The sequence below is a fragment of the Chiloscyllium plagiosum genome, chromosome 2, assembly GCF_004010195.1.
Source record: "Chiloscyllium plagiosum isolate BGI_BamShark_2017 chromosome 2, ASM401019v2, whole genome shotgun sequence".
In the NCBI taxonomy this organism is placed as follows: Eukaryota; Metazoa; Chordata; class Chondrichthyes; order Orectolobiformes; family Hemiscylliidae; genus Chiloscyllium; species Chiloscyllium plagiosum.
In genome coordinates, this window is record NC_057711.1 from 124,980,459 (window position 1) to 125,004,956 (window position 24,498).

The window sequence follows — 24,498 nt, forward strand, 5'->3', positions numbered from 1 at the left end:
CAATTTAATGGAAGGGCAAATGGCTTGGAGGAAATATGAGGAAAATTTCTTTCATCTGGAGGGTGGTGGAATCTGGAACTGACTGCCTGCAAGGATGGTCGCGACAGAAACGCTTATAACACTGAAGAGTATTCATGTGTACACTTGCAATGCCAAGGCTGATAAGGCCATGGGCCAGGTGCTGGAAAATGGGAGAGAGTAGTTAAATGATGTAGATAGTATTGATAGAGAGGTATTTTTCTGTGCTATAGATCTCTATGAGTCAATGACTAACACCGAGGAGGTATTTTGATTGTGACCATGATTACCTTCAGTAATGCTGAACAAATGAATACAACTGTATTTCCCCAGAAGTTCCACATGTTCTGTTACTGAAAATATACAACACCCTGCTGGCTATATTGCTGACATACATGCCACTGCAAAAGCTTCCAAACCAAGTTTTTAGCACATACCTTTAATTATTCCATTTAAATTCTTGGAGCGTGTGCTACAACTTTCTATATTACTGAGCTGTCAAAACAAATGATCAATAACATTGGTTCAGACCTTCTGCAAAGCAGCATTCATGTTTTGATTGTTACTCAGTTCCTTTTGCATTCTCTGAATATTATCTCTGTTACTGGCAGAGTTCTCTAAGCTGAACTGCTTCAGAATTGCGGAGCATATAGCTCGATCAAGGGTTTTATTGTTGTGCTGGATCATCAGGAGTAAGGAAAGCCCTTTTTATTTTATGATATTATCTGCCGTAAAGTTTAGAAGTCCAGTACGAAAGTTCAGTGAATGGGTGAATTGGTGAATTAACGAATGACAAGGGTTGTGGGGTAGGTAGGTGGTTGAGGTGTGTATGCATTTGGGTAAGGTTGGAGAATTGAATGTGCAAATTAGTAGGCGGGAGATGGTGGGTGAGGTGGCAAGTGGGGTAGAATGGTTAGTAGAGTGGTTGATTTGTAGTGTGATATGATGGCAAATGGAAGGTTAAAGTGTGGGTAGTGGGGTAGTGGACATAGCAAGTGGTGAGGTCACAGGTGGGTGTGGTGATGGGTGACAGGGAAATAAGTATTTGAATGTGTAAATGAGCTAGGGATAGTCAGGTTGGTTCAGGGAAGGATCAAAGGAAGTCAGGAACTCAGTGAGAGCAATGGGGATTGGGTTACTTTGTTATATTATCACCCAGACGTTAGACAGCGATTTTTCTATTCAACATTTACAGTGTAATTATCCAGATTTTTTAATTCATTTGTGGCGTGCGGGTACTTCTGGCAAGGCCAGCATTTATTTCCCACCTTTAGTTGACTATGGTGATGGTGATGGTGATTTGCTTTCTTCAGTGGGTGCAATTCTTATAGAGACAGCCAAAGAACTATTAGGAAAGGAGTTCCAGGATTTTATCCAGTGAAGAGAAAAAAGAGAAACATATTTCCAAGTCAGGAGGGACTTGGATGAAGGGCTCTTGCCCAAAACGTCGATTCTCCTGCTCCTCGGATGCTGCTTGACCTGCTGTGCTTTTCCAGCACCACACTCACGACTCATATTTCCAAGTCAGCATAGTAAGGCTAGGAGGGCAACTGGAAGGCAGTGGTGTTCCCATACATCTGCTGCCCTTGCCATTTTAGATGGGAGTGGGGTTAGAAGATTCCAACAAAGGATCCTGGGTGATTTGTTGCAGTGTTCCTTGTCAATGGTACATGCTGCTACCAATGTGCATTGGTGGTGAAGGGAATGAATTTTGAAGGGGTTTTAAAGGGTATCTATCAGCCTAGTTTCTTTGAACCCGATGATTTTTAGATTTAGTTTTATTGTTATGTGTACTCAAGTATGGGATACAAGAGTACAGTGAAAAATGTACAATGTCATGGCACACCATGACACCATACGTACAAAGTACCTCGGTACAAAATCTTGATTACAGAAAAAGAGAAATAAAGAAATAAATTTTTAAAAGTTCAGCACTACAGTCTTCTTAGTATAAAAGTAGAAAACAAAGAAATATATTTAAAATGTCAAACATTACAATCCTTTCTTGATCCACGGAGCTACAGATGTTCCAAGCTGGGCTTCCTCAAGAGGGTTTGCTCTCTTGTGGATGATGTTGAACTTCTTGAGCGTTGATGAGTTACATTCTTCCAAATAAGTGGGAAGTATTCCATCACACTCCTGACTTACCCTTTGTAGCAGGTAGATAGGCACTGGGGAGACAAGAGATGACTTTGACACTGCACAATTCCTGGTCTCTGACCTGCACTTGCAGCCATAGTATTTGTTATTCCTATGCACATTCTTGTAAATCATGGGAGATTCAACAATGGTAGTGACACTGAACATGAGGGGGAAGATCATGAGATTCTCTGTTGTTGGAAATATTCATTGCCTTTGTGGTGTGAACATGAGCGTTACTTGTCACTTATCAGTCCAAGTTGGGTCTTACTGTCTCACTGTTTCAATGTCAGAGGAGTTGCAGATATAGAACAATCATCAACAAGTATCTCTTTGGTTTTATGATGGAAGAAAAGTCATTAATGAAGCAGCTAAAGATGGTTGGACCTTTTCTTTGTGATAGAAATGACTGTAGCCTCTGCAGTTTTCTGTTGATTCCCATTTGTTCCAGTTCTGCTTGGGCTCATTGATATCATACTTGATTGTCTGTGACCTTGAATGTCAAGGATGGTCACTCTCATCTCAAATCTAAGTTCAGATTTTTTTGCAGGTGAATACAATGTTGTAACTATGATAAAACAACTTAACCAGTGGTACGGAGAGTTCTAGAGCACAAATCATCCATTTAATTTCTGGAATGTAGTAAGAGCCCATGGCCTTGGTAGTATCCAAGAATCTCAGCTGTTTCTTGATATTGAAAAGTTGATTCTTGTAATAAATACCGATCAGTGACTATCAAAAGGTATAGCTTCACACTTAAATGTCTCAAAAGCCCACACACAGATAATAAAGTCCCAATTAAAGTTAGGGTTTAATGTGCTGATACTGGTGAACAGGCAAATATACTATGAATCTACGTAACATACCCATAAATGGTATGATATTTGAAATAATTTTGCTAGTTTGGAAAACCCAAGAGTGGTGGCAGGGAGTGGGAGAGGGGAGATGTTTGATTGCAAGACCCTGTCTCGACCTGGTAAAGCTGATTAAGTTCCTTTAATAGAACATAGAACATAGGCAGCATCCTGGTAAACCTTCTTTGCACCCTCTCCAAAGCCTCTATATCTTTCCTACAGTAGGGCAACCAGAAATGGACACAATATTCCAAGTGTGATCTCACCAGGGACTTGTAGAGCTGTAGCAAAACCTCACGGCTCTGAAACTTGATCCCCCTGTTAATGAAAGCCAAAACACCATATGTTTTCTTAACAACCCTATCCACTTGGGTGGCAACTTTGAGGGATCTATGTACTTGCACACCCAGATCCCTCTGTTCCTCCACACTGCCAAGAATCTTGTCCTTAATCCTATATTCAGCATTCGAGTTCAACCTTCCAAAATGCATCACTTCGCATTTATCCAGGTTGAACTCCATCTGCCATTTCTCAGCCCAGCTCTGCATCCTGTCTATGTTGCACTGCAGTCTGCAATAGACCTCGATACTATCAACGAAACCTCCAATCTTTGTGCCATCTGCAAATTTACTAACCCACCCCTCAACCTCCTCATCCAAGTCACATAAAAACTACAAAGAGCAGAGGCCCAAGAACAGAGCCCTGCAGGACCACACTCAACATTGACCTCCAGGCAGAATACTTTCCATCTATAACCACTCTCTGCCTTCTATCAGCCAACTAATTCTGAATCCAGATCTGAATGATCTGAAATTTCTGCACTTGGGGTTTGAGGTTAACAATAAGATTGGAGAAAGTGAAGACTGCAGATGCTGGAGATCAGAGTTGAGAGTGTGGTGCTGGAAATGCACACCAGGTCAGGCAGCATCTGAGGAGCAGGAGAATTGACATTTCAGACATAAGCCTTTCATCAAGAATTCGGGCACAAGTCCTTCCTGATGTAGAGCTTATGCCCAAAACGTCAATTCTCTTGCTCCTTGGATGCTGCCTGACCTGCTGTGCTTTTCCAGCACCCCACTCTCGACACTAACAATGAGTTTGACTGGTTAGGTTTAACATGCCGAGGTACAGATAGTAGAACTATTGACAGTGTGAATTGAATTGTCTAAATCCTGATGTGTGATGCAGGGGATCTTAGGGAGGAGATCTCAATAGATAATCATATTGGCACTTCTGGATAAAAATGGTTCCAAATGCTTTAGACTTGCCTTTTGCAACACCTGCTGCAGGTCCAGCCCAGTGGTTGAGTCAGTGGCTGTGTTAATCTCTTGTGATATGAACACTAAGACTAGGGACTTATTGACAACACTTAATAGCAGATTTATTTACAGCTGCAACTAACGGCATTACAATTCTATCACAGATCTTGTTCTATTCTGTATTCCAGCCATTTAATAAACTGAATTTCCTGATGGATTACAAAGTGCAGCAGTAGCTGTTCAAGATGCAGCTAATATCTTTATGCAAGAACATCATATGTTATGATATTAGTCTAATAATTACCATGTAACTGTTATCAATTGCTATAAAAACCCATCTGGCTCACTAATGTCCTTTAGGGAAGGAAATCTGCCATCCTTGTTATTTCTGATTTCATTAATCGACTCTATTAAAAGGTACATGCTTATCTGATTGTAATTGGATTATGATCTGTTAACTCAGTTGACTGGATGAGTCATATCAATAGCATGTATTCAATTTCTGTACTGGCTGAAGTTACCATGAAAGCCTGACATTCTCAACCCTTGCCTGAGGTGTGGTGACCCTCCAGATTAAACTCACCACCAGCTCAGTCTCTTTCTAATGAGAAAGTGGACTTTGGTGACTTCAACTTTTCACATATAATATGCAATGCCAGAACACACTGGTCTGGGTTTGCTGTTGACACTTTCAGTCTGGGTTGATGATATTTGGTCTTTCTGTTCACCCATTTTCTTTGATTTTTTCATAGTTTGATACAATAGAATGGTTTGCTAAGCTATTTCAGGGAATGTTTAAGAGTCAATCATTTTATTGTGAGTTGGCTTCATAAGGAGACTAAGTCAGGCAAGGATGGCAAGTTTCTTTCTCTAAAGTGACATTACTGAACTAGATAGATTTTTATATCAGTCAATAACATGGTTTAAGAGCATCTCTAGCCCAGCTCTTTCATCTCAAATTATACTATTTTATTTTAAGTTTCCATATCTGCCTTGATATGATCCAAACTCATGACCCCAGAGCATTGCCAACCGTAATTTAGAGTTAAAGACATTTTCAGGGGCATTATCCATTGAGAGATCAAACAGTCTGGGCAATTCGTGCAAAAAACAGCAGTTTGAGACTTCAATGTGGCCCAAGTGCAGATTTTTAACTTTTGTACCAATGTCCCATAATCCGGAGCCTGGAATATCTGGCTCATTATTCTGTGCAGCATTTAATATTCATACCTCTATCAATGGCAAAAGCATAATAGTTACAAAACATTTTTGGGTAGTGCAGTGACTCCATGGTTAGCACTGCTGCCTCACAGCACCTAGGACCCAGGCTCAATTCCAGCCTTGGATGACTGTCTGTCTGCATGGAATTTGCACATCTTCATGGGTTTCCACTGGGTGCTCCGATTTCCTCTCACAGTCCAAAGATGTGCAGATTCGGTGGATTGGCCATTCTAAAATTTGTCTGTAGTGTCCTGGGATGTTTAGGCATGGTGGTTAAGCTACGTTAAATGCGGAGTTATGGGGGCTGAATTAGGATGAGAATCTGTCTGGTGGGAGAGTGCAGTCTTGATGGCTTGAATGGCCTTTTTCCGCACTGTAGGGACTCTATGATTTGAAACACTCCAGGTATCCGAGAAACATAATGCAACAATGGTAGAAGGAATAGTCATGAAGCTGAAAACAAATCTGAATGCCAAATCTTTCTGCAAAACTCTGCATTCCTCAGAGGAAAGTAGAGCTAGACTTGTTTGATTACATGCCTAAAGCTTCACAATCGACAGACTGCTCTGATCATTAGTACTGCCATGTAACCCAGATGCAGAATTATCGTGAGACATCAGCAAATATGGATTAGATTTGCAGTGACATTACCCAGGATTGGTTATTTGCTCAGGTAACCATGAATTCAATCTTTTTGAAGGAGTTTAGCAAAAGGTAAATCAGACTGATGAGCTCTAGCTGTATTTAAAATTTGTTGTGTAAAGATTGGACCTTTTTATTTATTGAATAGCTCCATGTTGTGTTTCAGTGTAAAGATTATCATAGAGAATGACCAAGTAACAAACTGACAGTCAGCTTCTACTCTCCTTGCTCCCCCATTTCAAATCCTGGAGTGCATGCTAAATTAAAATATAATTCTACTTATCTTAGATTCCCTACAGTGTGGAAACAGGACCTTCGGCCCAACAAGTCCACACCGACCCTCCAAAGAGTAATCCACCCAGTCCTATTTCCTTCTGACTAATGCACCTAACATATTGGTAATGTGGCATGGCCGATTCACCAGACCTGCACATCTTTGGACTGTGGGAGGAAACCGGAGCACCTGGAGGAAACTCATGTAGACACGGGGAGAACGTGGAAACTCCACACAGGCAGTCGCCCAAGGCTGGAATTGAACCTGGGACCTGGTGCCATGAGGCAACAGTGCTAACCACTGAGCCACCCTGCCACCCCACATAACTTTCTCTGGGAAAAAAAACAAAGGATGCCAATTGCGCTAAGATTTAAAATAGCATTAATTAAGTTCCCCAGAATCTCAGTGGGTAAATGCACAACATTGATAGGAATGAATTATCAAGACCTGGAAGGTTTGTTTCCTGAAAGCTTATTTCAGTTGATCAGAGTTTGACCAGCATTCCCACTGGCAATTGCAAACAATTGGTTGTTGCTGAATAACATACAGGGGGGGCATCAGGTGAACGGGAATTGTGTGTGATTGTCAGACTGTGTTAACAATCTGACAAAAATCAGTGGTCACAAGGGGAAGTATTGGAAGTTTGCCAACAGCCGTGGAAATGTACGCACTGCCTTCAAAATGAAGGGTTACTGTTTTTCCTGTAATATTCTACTAATCTCAGTTTAAATTTGGTGTGGAGTGCTGTTACAGAAAAGCATTCCCATAAATTTCTTTCACAGTTCAGACTGCGGTAGTGCAAATATGCAAGATGGAAAACTCCAATGACAGATAAACGATTCTTAATATGTGGCTCAGCTGTTGCTTCAACAAGAAAATAGGAATTACATACGGAAATCTCCTTGAACTCCTGCATTCACATCAGGATATAATAGCTATAAGAAGCTTCCAGCAGAATATTAATTTCCATCACTACAGAACACTACTTTAAAATAATATATTCATGATCAGATCTCAATTGGCTTCAGCAGGTTCTCTGCTATTCCTTCAATTTACCAGAGCTTAACTGCCTGATGGGAACTTCTTTCTAAATCTGTTACTGCACAAATTAATCTTTACATTGTAATTTCTTGATGCCACACAATTCACCAGCATCATAGACAAACATTGCTTTAAAAAGTACTTAGCATGTCTGGCAGCATCTATGGAGAGAAAGCAGAATTAATTCCAGTGATCCTTCTTTGGAACTGAAAGGATTAGTCAAAATGCTGAAGATCGATGGGGGAAGGGGGGAAGTAGATAGAGATGGAGCCAAAAAAAGACAGAGGGAAACAATCAGACAGACAAAGGAATGGGTAAAGGTCACCCTGGAAGAATCAAGGACTACAGTAATTGACAATGGGATAGTTATGGTAGTTACCCATGTGGCAACAAGGCCTGTTGTGTGGGGTTTGGGGTAAGGACACGGAAGAACGTGCACAAGCTCTGAAATTATTTAACTCGATATTGAATCCAGAAGGCTGCAGGGTCTTCTCATGGAAAATGAAGTGCTGTTCTTCCAGTTTGCGCTGAGCTTCACTGAAGCACTGAAGCAAGCCCGCGACAGAGAGGTTGACCATCGATCATAATGGTGTGTTGAAGTGGCAGGCAACAGGAAACTTAGGGTCATTTTTGCAAGCAGAACGTAGCTGTTCTGCAAAGTGGTCTGAGTTTTGTCTCCCGAGCATGGAGGAGATCACATTATGAGCAACACATAGAGTAGACTATATTGAGTGAAGCGCAGGCAAATCACTGCTTCATCTAAAAGGTGTGTTTGGGGCTTTGGATAGTCAGGAAGGAGGAGGTGAATAGGAAGGTGTTACACCTTCTGTGATTGCATGGGAAGGTGCTGTGGGGTGGGGGTGGGGAGGTCTTGGGAATGAAGGAGGAGTGTATCAGGGTGTCCCAGAGGAGAACGGTTTCTGTGGAAGCCTGACAACTGAAGGGAAAGAGAATATGTGTCTATTGGTAGCATCTCACTGAAAGTGGTGGAAATGTTAATGATGCTTTTGATGTGGAGGCTATTGGGATGGTAAATGTGGATTGGGATAACCCTTTTGCTGTTGTGGGAAGGAAGAGAAGGGATGTGGGCCAAAGTGTCAGAGATAGGTTGGATAGAGCTGATTGCCCTGTCAACCACAGTGGTGAGGATTCCTCAGTTGAGGAAGAAAGTGCCATTAAGCAGAAACTGTGGAGCATAAATTGGGAGCAGATATTTTCAAGGAAATGCACAACAGAAATGTGGAAGCCATTTAGGGACCACTTGCTGTGCTGCATGGATAACTTTGTCCCACTGAGGCAAGGAAAGGGTGGTAGGATGAAGGAACCTTGGATGACAAGAAATGTAGAACATTTAGTCAAGAGGAAGAAGGAAGCTTACTTAAGGTTGAGAATGCAAGGATCAGACAGGGCTCTAGAGTATTAGGTAGCCATGAAGGAATTGAAGAATGGACTTAGGAGAGTGAGAACGGGGCATGAAAAAGCCTTGGCAGGTAGGATTAAGGAAAACCCTAAGCATTCTACACTTATGTGAGTAACAAGAGGATGGCCAGAGTGAGGGTAGGGATAATAAGGGATAGTGAAGAGAACTTGAGCCTGGAGTCGGAGGAGGTAGAGGAGATCCCTAATGAATATTTTGCTTCAGTATTCACTACGGAGAGGGACATTGTCATTTATGAGGACAATGTGAAACAGGCTGATATGTTTGAACAGGTTGGTGTTAAAAAGGAGGATATGATGGAAATTTTGAAAAACATGAGGAAAGATAAGTCCATTGGAGCAGAAAGGATATATCCAAGGTTATTATGGGAAGCAAGGGAAGAGATTGCTGTGCCGTTGGTGATGAACTTATGTCCACTGGAGTTGTACTAGATGATTGGAGAGTGACAAATGTTATCCTCTTATTAAAGAAAGGGAATAGGGATAACCCTGGGAATTACAGACCAGTCAGTCTTACATCTGTCGTGGGTAAATCATTGGAGAAGATTCTGAGAGACAGGACTTATGATTATTTGGAAAAACATAGTTGGATTAGAAACAGTCAGCATAGCTTTGTGAGGGGCTGGTCATGTCTCACAAAGCTAATTGAATTCTTTGAGGATGTGACAAAACACATTGGTGAAGGTAGAGCAATGGATGTGCTGTATTTGGGTTTTAGCTTTAGCAAGGTGTTTGATAAGGTTCCCCCATAGTAAATATGTTCAGAAAGTAAAGAGACATGAGATACAGGAAAATTTGGCCATCTGGATATAGAATTGGCTGGTCCATAGAAGACAGAGAATGGTACTGGATGGAAAATATTCAGCCTGGAGCACGGTAACCAATGGCGTTCTGCAGGGATCTGTTGTGGGACTTCTGTTCTTTGTGGATAGTGTGAGAGGCAGTTGTAGGTTACAACAGGGCATTGACAGAATGCAGAGTTGGGTTGAGAAGTGGCAGATGGAGTTCAACCTGGAAAAGTGTGAAGTGATTCATTTTAGAAGGTTGAATTTGAATGCAGAATACAGGGTTAAAGGCAGGATTCTTGGCTGTGTGGAGGAACAGAGGTATCTTGGGGTCCATGTCCATAGTCCCCTCAAAGTTGCCCACAAGTTGATAGTGTTGTTAAGAATGCATATTGTGTGTTAGTTTTCATTAGCAGGGGGATTGCATTTAAGAGCCATGAAGTTATGCTGCAGCTCTATAAAGTCCTGGTTAGATCACACTTGGAATATTGTGTTCAATTTTGGTTGCTTCATTATAGGAAGGATGTGGAAGCTTTAGAGAGGATGCAGAGGAGATTTACCAGGATGCTGTCTGGACTGGAAGGCATGTCTTATGAAGAAAGGTTGAAGGAGCTAGGGATTTTCTCATTGGAGCAAAGAAGGATGGGGTGTGACTTGATAGAGATGTACAAGACAATGAGAGGTACAGATAGAGTGGATAACCAGAGACTTTTTCCCAGGGTGGAAATGTCTATCACGAGAGGGCATAATTTTAAGGTGATTGGAGTAAGGTTTAGGGGAGATGTCAGAGGTAAGTTCTTTACACAGAGTGGTGGGTGCGTGGAATGCACTGCCAGCAGTGGTAGTGCTGATACATTGGAGAGTCAGATACATTGGAGACATTTAAGTGACTTGGGTAGGCATACAGATGATTGTAAAATGTAGGGCATGTAGGTTAATTTGATCTTAGAGTAGGATAAAAGGTCTGCACAACATCGGGGGTCAAAGGGCCTGTACTGTGCTGTACTGATATATATTTTATTTCAGTGTCCCCCTTGTCAAAGTTGGCATTATCAGAACAGATGCAGTGGAGACACAGAAGCTGGGAAAATATCATGGAGTATTTACAGAAAGCAGAGTGTGAGGATGTATAGTCAAGATAACTGGGAGTTGTGGGTTTGTAGTGAATATCGGTGGCCAGAAATAGAAACAGATGTTGAGGCAGAGAAGGGTAGAGTTAGAGATGGAGGAGGTGAAGGTGAGGGCAGGTAGAAATTGGAAGAGAAACAGATAAACTTTTCCGATTCTGGACAAGAGAAGGAATCAGCACTGATGATATAATTGATGCACCAGAGAAAGAGTGGGTGAGAGCCAGAGTAGGACTGGAACAAGGAATGTTCCAGGTACCCCACAAAGAGACAGGCATAACGAGGGCCCATGCTGGTATCCACAGCCACCCCTCTGACCTGAAGAAAGTTAGAGGAGTTAATAGAGAAGTTGTTCAGGGTGGGGATGAACTCGACCAGACGGAGGAGGGTGGTGGTGGAAGGAAATGTACAGGTCGTTTTTCCAAGAAGAAGCGGGGAGTCCTGAGACCATCTTGATGGGGGATGGGTGTGTAAATGGATTGAACACCTATGGGTGAAGAGAAGGCAGCTGGGGACAGCAATCTGGAGACTCTGAAGCTGGCGTGAAGAATCAGAGGAATCGTGATGTAAGTGGGATGGGACTGGACAAAGGCAGAAAGAATATTGAGTTGAAGTAAGATGAGATATGTGCTGTGGAGTGGGAGCAGGCAGAAACAGTCCCATTTGTAGATTTTGGGAAGGAGGTATGCGGGCCGGGAGACAATGATGTTAGAGGTAGTGGGGAATAGGGGGAGACTACCAGATGAAATGAAATTAGTGACTGCTGTGGACACAATGGTCTGATGTTTCATGGTGAGCTCATGTCTGGGCATGGGATGGAATTAGGAGGAGGTATTGGAGAGCTGGCACTCAGCCTCTGCAATGTACAGGTTGGAACACCAGATAACAACAGCACCTCCCTTGCTGATAGGCTCAATTACAAAATTCCCTACTTCTGTAGTTGACAGAGTCCTCAGCCATATTCGATCCATATCCTCTACTTCAGTCCTAACCCCTTCTCCCACCTCCCACAACAGCGATAGAGAACCCCTAGTCCTCACCACCTCACCAGCATCCACATCCAAAGGATCATACAGTTGCCATCTTGGCCACTCCCTGTGGATGCCACCAGTAGACACATATTCCCCTCAAACAAAAGCTCAGCAGGTCTGGCAGCATCTGTGGAGAGAAATCAGAGTTCACATTAGTTCAAACTCAGTTCTGAGGAAGGGTCCCTAGACCAGAAAGGTTAACTTTGATTTCTTTCCACAGATTCTGCCATACTTGCTGAGCTTTTCCAGCAATTTCTGCTTTTGTTTCTGATTTATAGCATCTACAGTTCTTTCAGTTTTCATTGTCCTCTCCTCCCTTGGAATTCCACAGGGATGGTTCCTTCAGAGACAGCTGATCTACTCTTCCTCCTCTCACAATGCCTCCCCATACCCCCACAGTACCTTCCCTTGCAATCACAGAAGGTGAAACATCTCTCCATTTCCCTCCTCACTGTCTAAGGCCCCAGAAATACCTTCCAGGTGTTGCAGTGATTTACCCGTACTTCACTCAACCTCGTTTATTACAATTGCTGCTCCCAATGTGACTTCCTCTAGACTGGGGAGATGAAATGTAGATTGGATGACCGCTTTGTAGAACTCCCAGTTCTGTCCACAAAAATGACCCTGAGCTCCCTGTTGTCTGCCACATCAACATACCACCATTTTCCCTGGACAACATCTCTCCTTCAGGATTGTTGCAGTGCTCTCGCGAAGCCTTCAATTCTCAATATTGCGTTCAAGAATTTCAGGCCTGAGCACCTTTTCCCATGTCTTTAACCTAATGCTCACACACCAAACCTTGACAACACATTGGCTGCTACCATAACCAATCCATTGTTAGTCACAAATGGCCCCCATTAGCAGCACTTGATGCTCCAGGCAGACCTTTTCCTATTCCTAATTTACCCAACAGTTTCTCTCTCTTTCTCTATCTCCCCTTCTCTCTCTCTCTCTCTCTGGGCTCCATCTCCACCTATTGTTTACTCCTCCGTCCTTCCCCCACCCCATCTTCAGCACATAAACCAACCCTTTCCTAATTACCATCAGTTCTGAAGCAGTGTCATTGGAACCGAAACATTAACTCTGCTTTCTCTCCACAGATGCTGCCAGACCTGCTAAGGTCTTACCCAGTAATTTATCTCTGATTTCCAGCATCTGCTGTCTTTGGTTTCTTTCTCCCTAGCAACATATGATTGATTGATTCAAACTGGGTTGTGGGAGGAAACTCATTATATGCATGCTTTTAATGTATATGCTTTTATTATTTCTACAATGTGCTATGGATAGAAAAATGATGTAAGTCTGAATACCACAAAAGGTACTAGTCAAATTTGCTTAAAATTCATCATCATTATGCATTTCTCTCGACATTATAACTAATATTTATAACTTCTCATTGTTTCTTGTTGCTGCTTGTTAACTATCAATCATATGTGTTACAAAAAATAGTGAATGCACCATTTGTATTTTTGCTCTAAGATTTGGGACAGCAAGGAATTATTCTTACTGAGTGCTCCCTAAAGACTTATATCAAAATCTTTGACAGGCACAGAATTCAACTGGGAGCCTATTTACAACTGGAATCATTACTGACCAAAACAAAGCCAACTCAAGGTCAGTAATATAGGTTTACTTGTCACCTCATTTGTCATCTTTCCTGTCTGTTCCAATAGTTCACGTGTACAGAATTGTTCCCATAGCATGATAGAAAAGCGAGTTTCTTTGTCAGATGTGGTAACACTCTCACTGCTGTGTCAGAATGTTGTGGCTCAAGAATTACTCGAGGTAGATTAGCACTTCCAAGATGGCGGCAGAGTAGGGGTCTGAGCCCAGAGTTTGTCGGCTTTCGCTTTTTTTTTGCTCACTTTCTTCGACTTTTTTTTAAAGCCTGGACAGTGGTGAGGAAGGTGGCCTCCGGCAACAGCAGCAACACCAGGATGAGCTGGACATGGCTCCAACCCAGCCCGGGGTCTCCCATCAGGTAATAGGTGGGTCCTGGGCTAACTCTGCCAGCCCGGACTCGTAGCTGGACTGAGGCTCCAGGTCCGCAGCTGGACCCAGGCACCTGAAGGAGTGGACACATCGGTGAAAGGGACGGATGGCAGATCAGTGAAGTGTCTGGAGGAGCATCAGATAGGGAACAGGAGGCCTGTCCTGGCCCAGTGACAAGGTGGCTTACAGCAGCCCGGCGTCAGTGAAGGTTTGCAGCTCAGTGTGGCAGACTTGTTCCGAGATGTCAGTCTCATCCCAACTGTGTTTCCAAGTATTCCATCGGTCCTTACGTCAGGACTCCCCAACCCTGAGAGCCTTTAGCTGAACTGTGATGAACTTTATTTTAATTTTATTCTTTAAAATGATTATGTATGGCATCTTTTGTTAATATTGGTGCCGTGGTGCAACGACTTATAAAAGTTTTCACTGTAGTTTTCATGTAAAGGTATACATGACAAAAAATTTCTATTCTATCAAACACATAATTTAGTCTGACTATTCATGGCAAAACTCAGGAGAAGTTGAACAGTAAAGTCCTCTTTGCCCTCTCTGGTGGATATAACTGATCTCTCTGAATGAACCAAAGTCAAGGAACAATAGGAAACATGAATGATTTATACTTTTATTATCTGTTATAATTTTAATACTTTGTGAATTATGGCACGGTGGCTCAGTGGTAAGCACTGCTGCCTCACAGCTTCAGGGACTCAGGTGCGATTCCAGCCTCGGGCGACAGTCTGTGTGGAATTTGCACGTTTTCCATGTCTGCATGGGTGTGCTCTAGTTTTCTCAACAGTCCAAAGATGTGCAGGTTAGGTGAATTGGCCATGCTAAATTGCCACAGTGTTCAGGAATGTGTAGGTTAGGTGCATAGTCAGGAGTTAAATGTCGGGGAATAGGTCGGGGTGAGTTACTCTTCGGAGTGCCGTGTGGACTTGTTGGGTCGAAGGGCCCATTTCCACACTGTAGGGATTCAATGATGAATTCCTTTTTATGTGTATTTGGTATTTTGTATGCACAGATGAAGTAGATTATAGGAACAAATTATTGCAGATGCTGGAGTCTGTACTGAAAACAGCAAATGCTAGAGATCACAGCAGGTCAGGTAACATTCATGGAAAGAAGCAAGCAAACATTTTGAATCTAAATGACTCTTCAGAGTCATCTAGATTCAAAACATTAACTTGCTCTGTCTCCATGGATGCTACCTGACCCCCTGTGATCTCCAGAATTTGTTGTTTTCAGTGAAGTAGATTATAACTGTGTGAGTACTGTCTGGTTGGTTTGAGATAATTAGGCTTATGCAACAACAAAATCAGAAATTGCTGGAAAAGCTCAGCAGATCTGACATCATCTATGGAGAGAAGTCAAAGTTAATGTTTTGCGTCCAGTGACCTGTCTTCAGGACTATAAATGGATTGTTTAGGGGATGCTGTTAAGGCTGTGACTATGGAATATGATATATTTGACTATTAATAGTTGCAGGTAGATAGGATAGTGAAGAAGGTGTTTGGTATGCTTTCCTTTATTAGTCAGAGTATTGAGTACAGGAGGTGGGAGGTGATGTTGTGGCTGTACAGGACATTGGTTAGGCCACTGTTGGAATATTGCGTGCAATTCTGTTCTCCTTCCTATCGGAAAGATGTTGTGAAACTTGAAAAGTTTCAGAAAAGATTTACAAGGATGTTGCCAGGGTTGGAGGATTTGAGCTATAGCTAGATGCTGAACAGGCTGGGGCTGTTTTCCCGGGACCATCGGAGGCTGAGGGGTGACCTTACAAAATTATGAGGGGCAGGGAAAGAGTAAATAGGCAAAGTCTTTTCCCTGGGGCTGGGGAGTCCAGAACTAGAGGGCATAGGTTTAGAGTGAGAGGTGAAAGATATAAAAAGAGATCTAAGGGGCAACCTTTTCACATAGAGGGTGGTACGGGTATAGAATGAGCTGCCAGAGGAAGTGGTGGAGGCTGGTACAATTCCAACATTTAAGAGGCATTTGGATGGGTATGTGAATATGAAGGGTTTGGAGGGATATGGGCCGGGTGCTGGCAGGTGGGACTAGATTGGATTGAGATATCTGGTCGGCATGGATGGGTTGGACCGAAGGGTCTATTTCCATGCTGTACATCTCTATGACTATGACTCTAGTACAAGTAACAACAGACAGGTAACAAGATCAGGACATGGCAATAGTCTCTGGCTATAGGAAATAAAAGGAAAATACTCAAAAAATATAGTTGCAGAGATTTTGAGGAAGACACAGGAAGAGAAAGAAGAACAGATGTCACAAGACATCTGTAGCCAGAAACATCAGTGGGAACAAGAACCATCTGAACGAGGATATCCACAGCCTTATTTTGTTCAAGGTAACTTTTGTTGTTTAATAATTGCCCTTATTACCACTCCATTAAGTATTTTGAAAACATATCCGATATTTCTTCACTGATGTCTGAATCTCTTACAGAATTCATCTTTGCAGCATTCATCTTTATTGGTACTACTGTCAAAAGACAGATTACCTCATCATTTAACTGTGCTATATTTAGAATTCAATGGAGATAACCAAGATCTCAATAACATATCATACCCTCTAATCCTGAACAATAGTGAGGTCTACAGAACTGGTGATGTTCGTATGTTGGAAGCTTTGGATTGGGGAAAATGATTCTCACTTCTTCAGACTGACAGGAAGCCTAAAACAAATATGTATGTATATTTACATGGTCTCACCTTTGGTAAACACTGCTGGAGTTGTTGTACCTTTGTGAGCAAGATAGTCCCCAATGTCTCTAAGACGCATCATTATTTTTAAAACAGAGATATCCATGAGTTGCTTTTCCTTTTATCAACCATGAATTTGGATGCCCTTCCAGATTTTGTGAACTTGTGTTCGAAAAAGCAGTTTATTCATGTGTGCTGTTTGGTCTCAGAGTTGGGTAAAGGCTGGATTTGGGACCACAATCTCCCAGGGCAGCCAAAAGCAGCAATGGAGACAGCAAGGCTAAGGTTAGCATGCTGTCCTTCAGCTGCTGAGACTTTGTTGTTTTGATAACCACCAGCATCCTTCATTCAACCAATTAGCCAACACCCATTTCCTCCGTATTCCCATTTGCTCCTGATTCTGTCATGCTTTCTCATACCTTCACCATGTCCCTCTCATATCTTTCATGCAGCCTGATATATAGTGACATAGTGGTAATGCCACTAAACTAGAACTACCAGGCTTGGTGGACAAAGGTTCAAATCATACCATAGCAGCTAGTGGAATTTAAATTCAATCAACTGAAAGAAAATCTGGAATTCAAAACTAGCTTCTGTATGTGAGAATCATTGATTCGGGAGTGTAAGAGTATCTTGCTGCAACTGTACTGCAACAGTTGGTGAGACCATGTCTGGAGTACTGTGAGCACTTTTGGTCCCTTTATCTAAGGAAAAACATCATTTCGTAGTTCAGAGAAATTTCACTAGAATGATCCTTAGTTTGGAGGGATTGTCTTATGTGCAAAAGCTAAACAGGTTGAGGCACTACTGACTGGAGTTTAGAAAATAATGGGTCGTCTATTTGAAACAAATAGGGTTCTTATGTGGCTTGACAGGATAAATGCTGAGATGAATTTTGCCCCTCATTTGAGAGTCACGGACCAGAGGGCAGAAGCTAAGAATAAATGGGGGTACCAATTTAAGATTGAGATGGGGAGGAATTTCTTTGCTTAGAAGGTCGAGTCTTTGCACCCTTTGCCACAGAGAGTGATGAGGACAGAGTCCTTGTGTTTAGGTAGGACTAAGATAGATCGATTCTTGATCAGTTGGGAAACTGGATGTGAGGAATGTAGGATCAGTTACGATTCTACTGAATGGCAGAACAGGCTCAAGAAACCTAATGGCCTACTCTTGTTCCTATTTCATATGGTCTTATTTTTCCCATATTGTGTCCAAGCCATCAAACTCCCTCAATGGCCCCATCCAATATGTACTAGATACAAAATCAAAATTATGACATTGGTAAGTCTTTAAAATATATACAAATTAAAAGAAAAAAAAACAAAACTGAACTTATTACAAGCCGATAAAAGTCTGAGTCAAACACAGACAGCAGTTCCCCTCAAAATCTTCACAACAGGGATGAAGGAAGGGGTCAGTTTTGGATCCCAAACAAGCAATCATATTCAAGCCAACTGATAAAACAGATGTCTAGCCATCTGTTCAACCTTGTTATGTCACTACTGTTGTTGAAGATCATGAATATGGAGGTACTGTTGAACGATTGGCTTCTGCACCTATTGTAGATGGTATAGCATTACATTTGCAGTGTATCTAGGGTCTAGGAATGAAGAAAGTGCATATTTTACTGTGCTGGATAGGGTGTCAATCAAATGGACTGTTTTATCTCGAGTATTGTTGAGCTTCTGGAAAGTTGTTGGAACTGCACTCATCTGTACAAGAGGAGTGAATTTCATACATTCTTGAGAGTGCTCCATTGTGGAGTCAGCAGTTGAGATGCTATCTATAGAATGAGGACTGAGGTTATGGCCTGCCCTTGCAGTGTCTAGAATGTCAAGGGGATTATATTAAGTACTCTCTTGATTGAGCTGTTCATTTCCAGGCATTTGGTGATGTGTATTACTCAATATTTATCAGCTTAAATTCGGAAATTTAGTAAACATAGAATCATGACAGTTTGCATTCAGGAGGAAGGCCATTTCATCCAACATATCCATACTGGCCATATGGTTCCATAGCCACGTAGATCACAGAGTTTTAAACTTCATATTCTAGTACTGTTTGAATGTTACAAATGCCACTGCTTCTACCATTCTTTCAGAAAGTGTTTTCAGATTCCCACCATTGTCCATGTGAAAAATGTTCTCCTCGAATCATGTCTAAACTGCTTGACACTTAACTGTTGAACATAGATTTAAGGTATGTCTTTTCAAAGTTGAAAGGGGACTTGCTATTCACATCATCTAGTCCCTAAATCATAACAAGGAGCAGGCACATGGGAATATAGACACCTATTTTTCCACGTCACATAATGTTGGAAACACAGTACTGTTTCTTCATTGTTATTGAGCATGAACTCTTGGGTCTCATTGCTGAATAACCAAAGAAACATACTGCACCGGTTCAAAAAAATTACTCATTACTGCCTCCTCAAGGGCGTTCTAGCATTACAAATGGTACCCAAATCCCTTGAGTAAATTTGAAAAGTTGCAATGAATCTATCTCTTAAGAAAGTGTTGGCTAATTCTACCTCATTCTGAATCTAATTATGTTGGACTCCGTTCATGTGTGCAGCCAATGATGAATCCAGGAAGCACTGGCTACTCAGAAATCATGGGAAATGAATGGGCAGAACACAAGTTATCATTCTTGTATTGAAATTGTTCGGCATGAGTGAATCATAGAATCTGATTCTTCGAATTGTTATCACCTGTTAACCAATTCACCCAGAAACATAGTCAATGTTGACACAAAATCTGACTCAAAAGTATTCAAGTTCTGAGAGGGGCTTAGAAACTCATTCAATCAGTAAAGATATAAATTATTTTTTAAAAAGATGAACATTCAGTGTTATTGCTTTCAGGTCATTACTGCTTTGTTAACTATATTCTGAAATATGTTGTCTTAATTTTGGCTTTATTTCTGCAGAGCATAAATAAAATGAATTGATCTTTTTATAAAATATACTCATGAGAAAAAACATGATAACTGGTTAACATAACTCAGCAATGTTGTTGAAATGAGAGCATCCCTGTTGGAAGTGATCAACATGTGTTTGAATGCGAGACATTACTATTACTACTACAAGAAAGTGTTGTCAACATTTTGGCATTCATTGAGAATACTGAATGATGTAAGTTCAAAGCATCTTGAAACGTTGTTGGAGATATCAATACATATTGACAAAAGGCCTTGGGGCCAGGAAAACTAAAAAAAATTACAACAAAAATGGCATGCAATCTGCGTGCTGGAGACCTATAACACCTGCCAAAGTAATTTAGAATCAATCACTCATGGCAACAAAGTAATGGTGAGTAAGTTTTCTTGTAGTGGCACATTGTGGGCACCCATCATATCGACTCTTGGAATGACACCCTAAAAGAGATCTTCCTTCCAACAAAGTGAAAGTTGTGATAATTTAATCATTTTGTAGTTGACTGAGAAAGTTACATTAAATCTCATAGCACAAGCCGTTCGAGAGATTGAGGAGTTAAAGGAAATTGTATGAGTATGAAGATTGTACTGAAGTAATTAAATGGGGCTGAAAGTTGATAAAGCCCCAGGAACTGATAGTCTACATCCCAGAGTGAAGCAGGTGGCTGTAGACACACTTGATGGACAGTGATTGCTTTCCAAAATTCTGCAGATTCTGGAAAGATTCCTGTGGTGGAAGGTAGCAAATGTCACCCAACTATTTAAGAAAGAAGCTCGAAAAAAAAAACAAAGAGCTATAGATGAGGAGAGGAAGAGAGAGAGAGAAAGACGCCATACCTTCTTGCAAGTGAAGTGAAATCAGAGGAAGTCAGCCGTACATAAGTAGTAGGAAAATTTCTAGAATCCATTATGGAGGATGAGATAAATCAACACTTAGCTGTAGAGTCAGAGTTATACAGCATGAAACAGACTCTTCGGTCCAACTCATCTGTGCCAACCAGATATCTTAAACTGACTTAGTCCCATTTGTCATCATTTGTCCTATATCCCTCTAAAATCTTTCTATTTTTATACGCATCTTTTGCTTTTTAAATGTTGTAATTGTACCCACCTCCACCATCTCCTCTGGCAGCTCGTTCCATATACGTGCCACCCTCTGTGTGAAAAAGTTGCCCCTCCGGTCCCTATTAAATCATTCCCTTCTCACCTTAAACCTATGCCCTCTAGTTTTGGGTTCCCCTACCCTGAGGGGAAAAAATGGCTTGGCAATTCACCCTATCCATGCCCCTCATGATTTCATAATCCTACAAAGGTCAACCTTCAGACTCCAATGCTCTAAGGGAGAAAAGCCCCAGTTATTTTAGCCAGTCCCTATAGCACAAACCTTCCAGTTCTGGCAACAATCTTTTCTGAATATGACCTGACTGGATGTAATCAGTACAGATTTGTGAAGATGTTATTGATAGAAGAAATTGACAAAAAGAGAGCTTGTGGACATAGTACGCTTTGATTTCCAGAAGGCATTTGGTGAAGTTGCCCAGAGGAGGCTATTTAGAAAAATTAAAGCATGTGGGATAGGAAGTAATGTACCAGCATAGATCAATGATTGGCTAATAGACATAAAACAGAGTGGGAGTAATTGGATTAAAATCACAGCGGCAAACTTAGACTCGTGTGGATAAGGGCCCGCATTCTCTAGAGTTTCAAAATGTGAGAAGTGCTCTCATTAAAAACTTACAAAATGCTTAAAAGGTTAGACAGGATCAATGCAAGTATCCGTTGGCCATTGGAATTCATTAGAAAGTCTGAAAAATCTTCCATGTACGAAATGCTAGAGTAAAAAAAAGAGTTGGGCTCAAGAAACAACTTTAAATGCTGGTTCATTCCCAAATTCTAATTCATTCACCACCTGAATTGCCTCAAACTATATGACTCTTCTGCAATGGAATCTTCACGATTTAGATTTTGCTTCAAATAGAAGAATGGCAAAAGCAAAGTTTTCAGGCTGAATTCCATGCAGGTTTTGTTTTAAAGATGGTCATTATGGTTTTTCATTCATAACTAGCTCATTCCCATGATAGTGGTCATTCGTAGATCACAGTTGTTCCTAACATTTATCTAAATCCATTTCAGCCACTGCTAAAAATTAGCCAGGTAGAAATAGTTGCTATAATCTAAATTACTAAAGGTAAGGTAATTGCAGCTGTCTGTATATCTTCTAGTGAATGAATTTGTTTTCTTTAAATTTTGTTTTGCAGCTACAATTAAGTACAATATCTGGTACATAATATCAAATGTAAGATATCTGCAGTTTGTCCCACAAACAATTGGCGAAACTGCTAGTGGTCAAGAATGTAGAGTGATTGTAAACATTGAATAGTTTAGGGCTGAATTTTGCAGCTGTTGGTTAATTTAACAGGCTTTCACTGAAGCTGCTACGCAATCATTGATGACAATATGTTGCCAAGAAATACTGGTCCTAAAACGAGGGCTGACAGCTCAACAGCTTTCCAAGCTGTTGTGGTGCCCATTGTTGGGATTTGTAGTTCCATGATTTGGGTTCCCCAGTAGCATGTTTCCCTTGGAGAGTCATTTTTTTTGTGGACAAGCAAGGGCCATAAATCGAAAAACAATGTGAACTTGGAGATCTGGTAATGTGAAGATTTTGGCACTTAAATAATAAATCTCATTATCTGAATTCCTAGGTAACTAGTGCCAAATACATATGAAAGAGAGACATATAGGGCAAATTAAATTCATGCAGATGCAAATACTATTTTATTCAACTGCAATACTGTACACACCATTAGGCTTCTCCAAGCGCCAGGATCCTGGGTTCGAGTCCAGCCTCGGGTGACAGTCTATGTGGAGTCTGCGGGTCGGTGTGGACTTGTTGGACCGAAAGGGCCTGCTTCCATACAGTAGGTATTCTATTTCAGTGGTTATCACTGCTGCCTCACAGCACTAGGGACCTGGGTTCAATTCCCGCCTCGGGCAACTGTCTGTGTGGAGTTTGCACATTCTCCCTGTGTCTGCGTGGCTTTCCTCCAGGTGCTCCGGTTTCCTCCCACAGTCCAAAGATGTGCAGGTTAGGTGAATTGGCCATTCTAAATTGCCCGTAGTGTTAGGTGAAGGGGTAAATATAGGGGAATAGGTCTGGGGAGGTTGCACTTCAGAGGGTCGGTGTGGACTTGTTGGGCCAAAGGGCCTGTTTCCATGCTGTAGGGAATCTAATCTAATATCATTGATACTACAAATCTGAAAGTATTACCTCAATGTAAATTTAGTGATAACCTCAACCACTAGATGAAAATGTTGACTAAATGCTGCAGCCCACAGACATATAAATTTCTGTGCAAAATGGTTTGAAGAGGAAATCCTAAATAAAGCCATTGTGAATAAAGAAGATACAATATTTTATTATTGTGCTATTGTGCTTGAGGACCATTCAGCCCTCAAGCCTGTTCCACTATCAGTGAGGTCATAGCTGGGCAGCACGGTGACTCAGTGGTTAGCACTGCTGCCTCACAACACCACGGAGCTGGGTTTAATTTCACCCTCAGGTGACTGTCTTGTGTAGAGTTTGTACGTTCTCTCAGTGTCTGCATAGGTTACCTCCAAGTGCTCTGGTTGCTTGGCACACTCCAAAGATGTGTGGGTTAGGTGAATTGTCCATTGTGTTTAAGGGATGTGTAGGTTAAGTGCCTTAGTCATGGGTAAATATAGAGGAATTGGTCTGGTTACTCTGCAGAGTGTTGGTGTTTACTTGTTGAGCCTACTGGCCTATTTCCACAGAGATGCTATGATTTGTGGCCTAACTCCATATATCTTCCTTTACTTAACAATTTAGATTTATAATTCACAACAATTTCCCCTATCACTGCACTTGTGGAAGACAGTTCCAAACATTTATCAGTCTTAGTGCATAGAAGTGCTTCCAAACTCTCTGCTGAGTAGTCTGGCCTTAAATCTCAGACTATGCTCCTGGTTCTAGAATTCCCAACCAGTGAAAATGTTTATCTATATCTAACCTGGCTTTTCCTGTTAATATCTTGAATACTTCAATCATATCACCTCAGTCTTCTAAATTCTAGAGAAAACAAGCTTAATTTGTGTATTTACTTTTCATAACTTAACCCCTGAAGTCCAGGTATTATTCTTGTGAACCTGCATTCTACTCACTCTATTGCTAATGTATCCTTCTTGTGGATGTGGTGCCCAGATCTGCTCACAGTACTCCAAGTGGAGTCCAGAGTTTTTTTCATAACTGCAGCATAACTTAAACATGAATGAAGTTTAAACAATTGCACATGATTGTGGGCGGCACGGTGGCACAGTGGTTAGCACTGCTGCCTCACAGCGCCAGAGACCCGGGTTCAATTCCCGCCTCAGGCGACTGACTGTGTGGAGTTTGCACGTTCTCCCCGTGTCTGCGTGGGTTTCCTCCGGGTGCTCCGGTTTCCTCCCACAGTCCAAAGATGTGCAGGTCAGGTGAATTGGCCATGCTAAATTGTTCGTAGTGTTAGGTAAGGGGTAAATGTAGGGGTATGGGTGGGTTGTGCTTCGGCGGGGCGGTGTGGACTTGTTGGCCCAAAGGGCCTGTTTCCACACTGTAAGTAATCTAATCTAATCTAATGATTAACTAATAAAAGTTTACCCAACTAAACAATCCAACATGATCTAATCATTGTCTGAGGCTGTTTTGTTCTCTAACCTACCCCAGATAATATGGAATAATGGCATGAAAATTCAAAAAGTGCATGTATCATGCAGAAACACAAATTTCATACTTTTATTGTCCATCCTTGCAATAATTGTTGATTTTTGGTGTGTTTGATGTTGGGGTGGGTTTTGCTTTAAATATAATTCAATGGGTGACTTTCTCATCACTTAGCTGGTCACCACCAATCTGAATTAAATCGTACAGGGGTGGCGATGTCAGATACATGAGACATCTGAGGCACTTAAATGGCAAATTAGTCACAGAACACGAGTGCAGTGAAAAAGAGACTCACTGAGATCCTTGC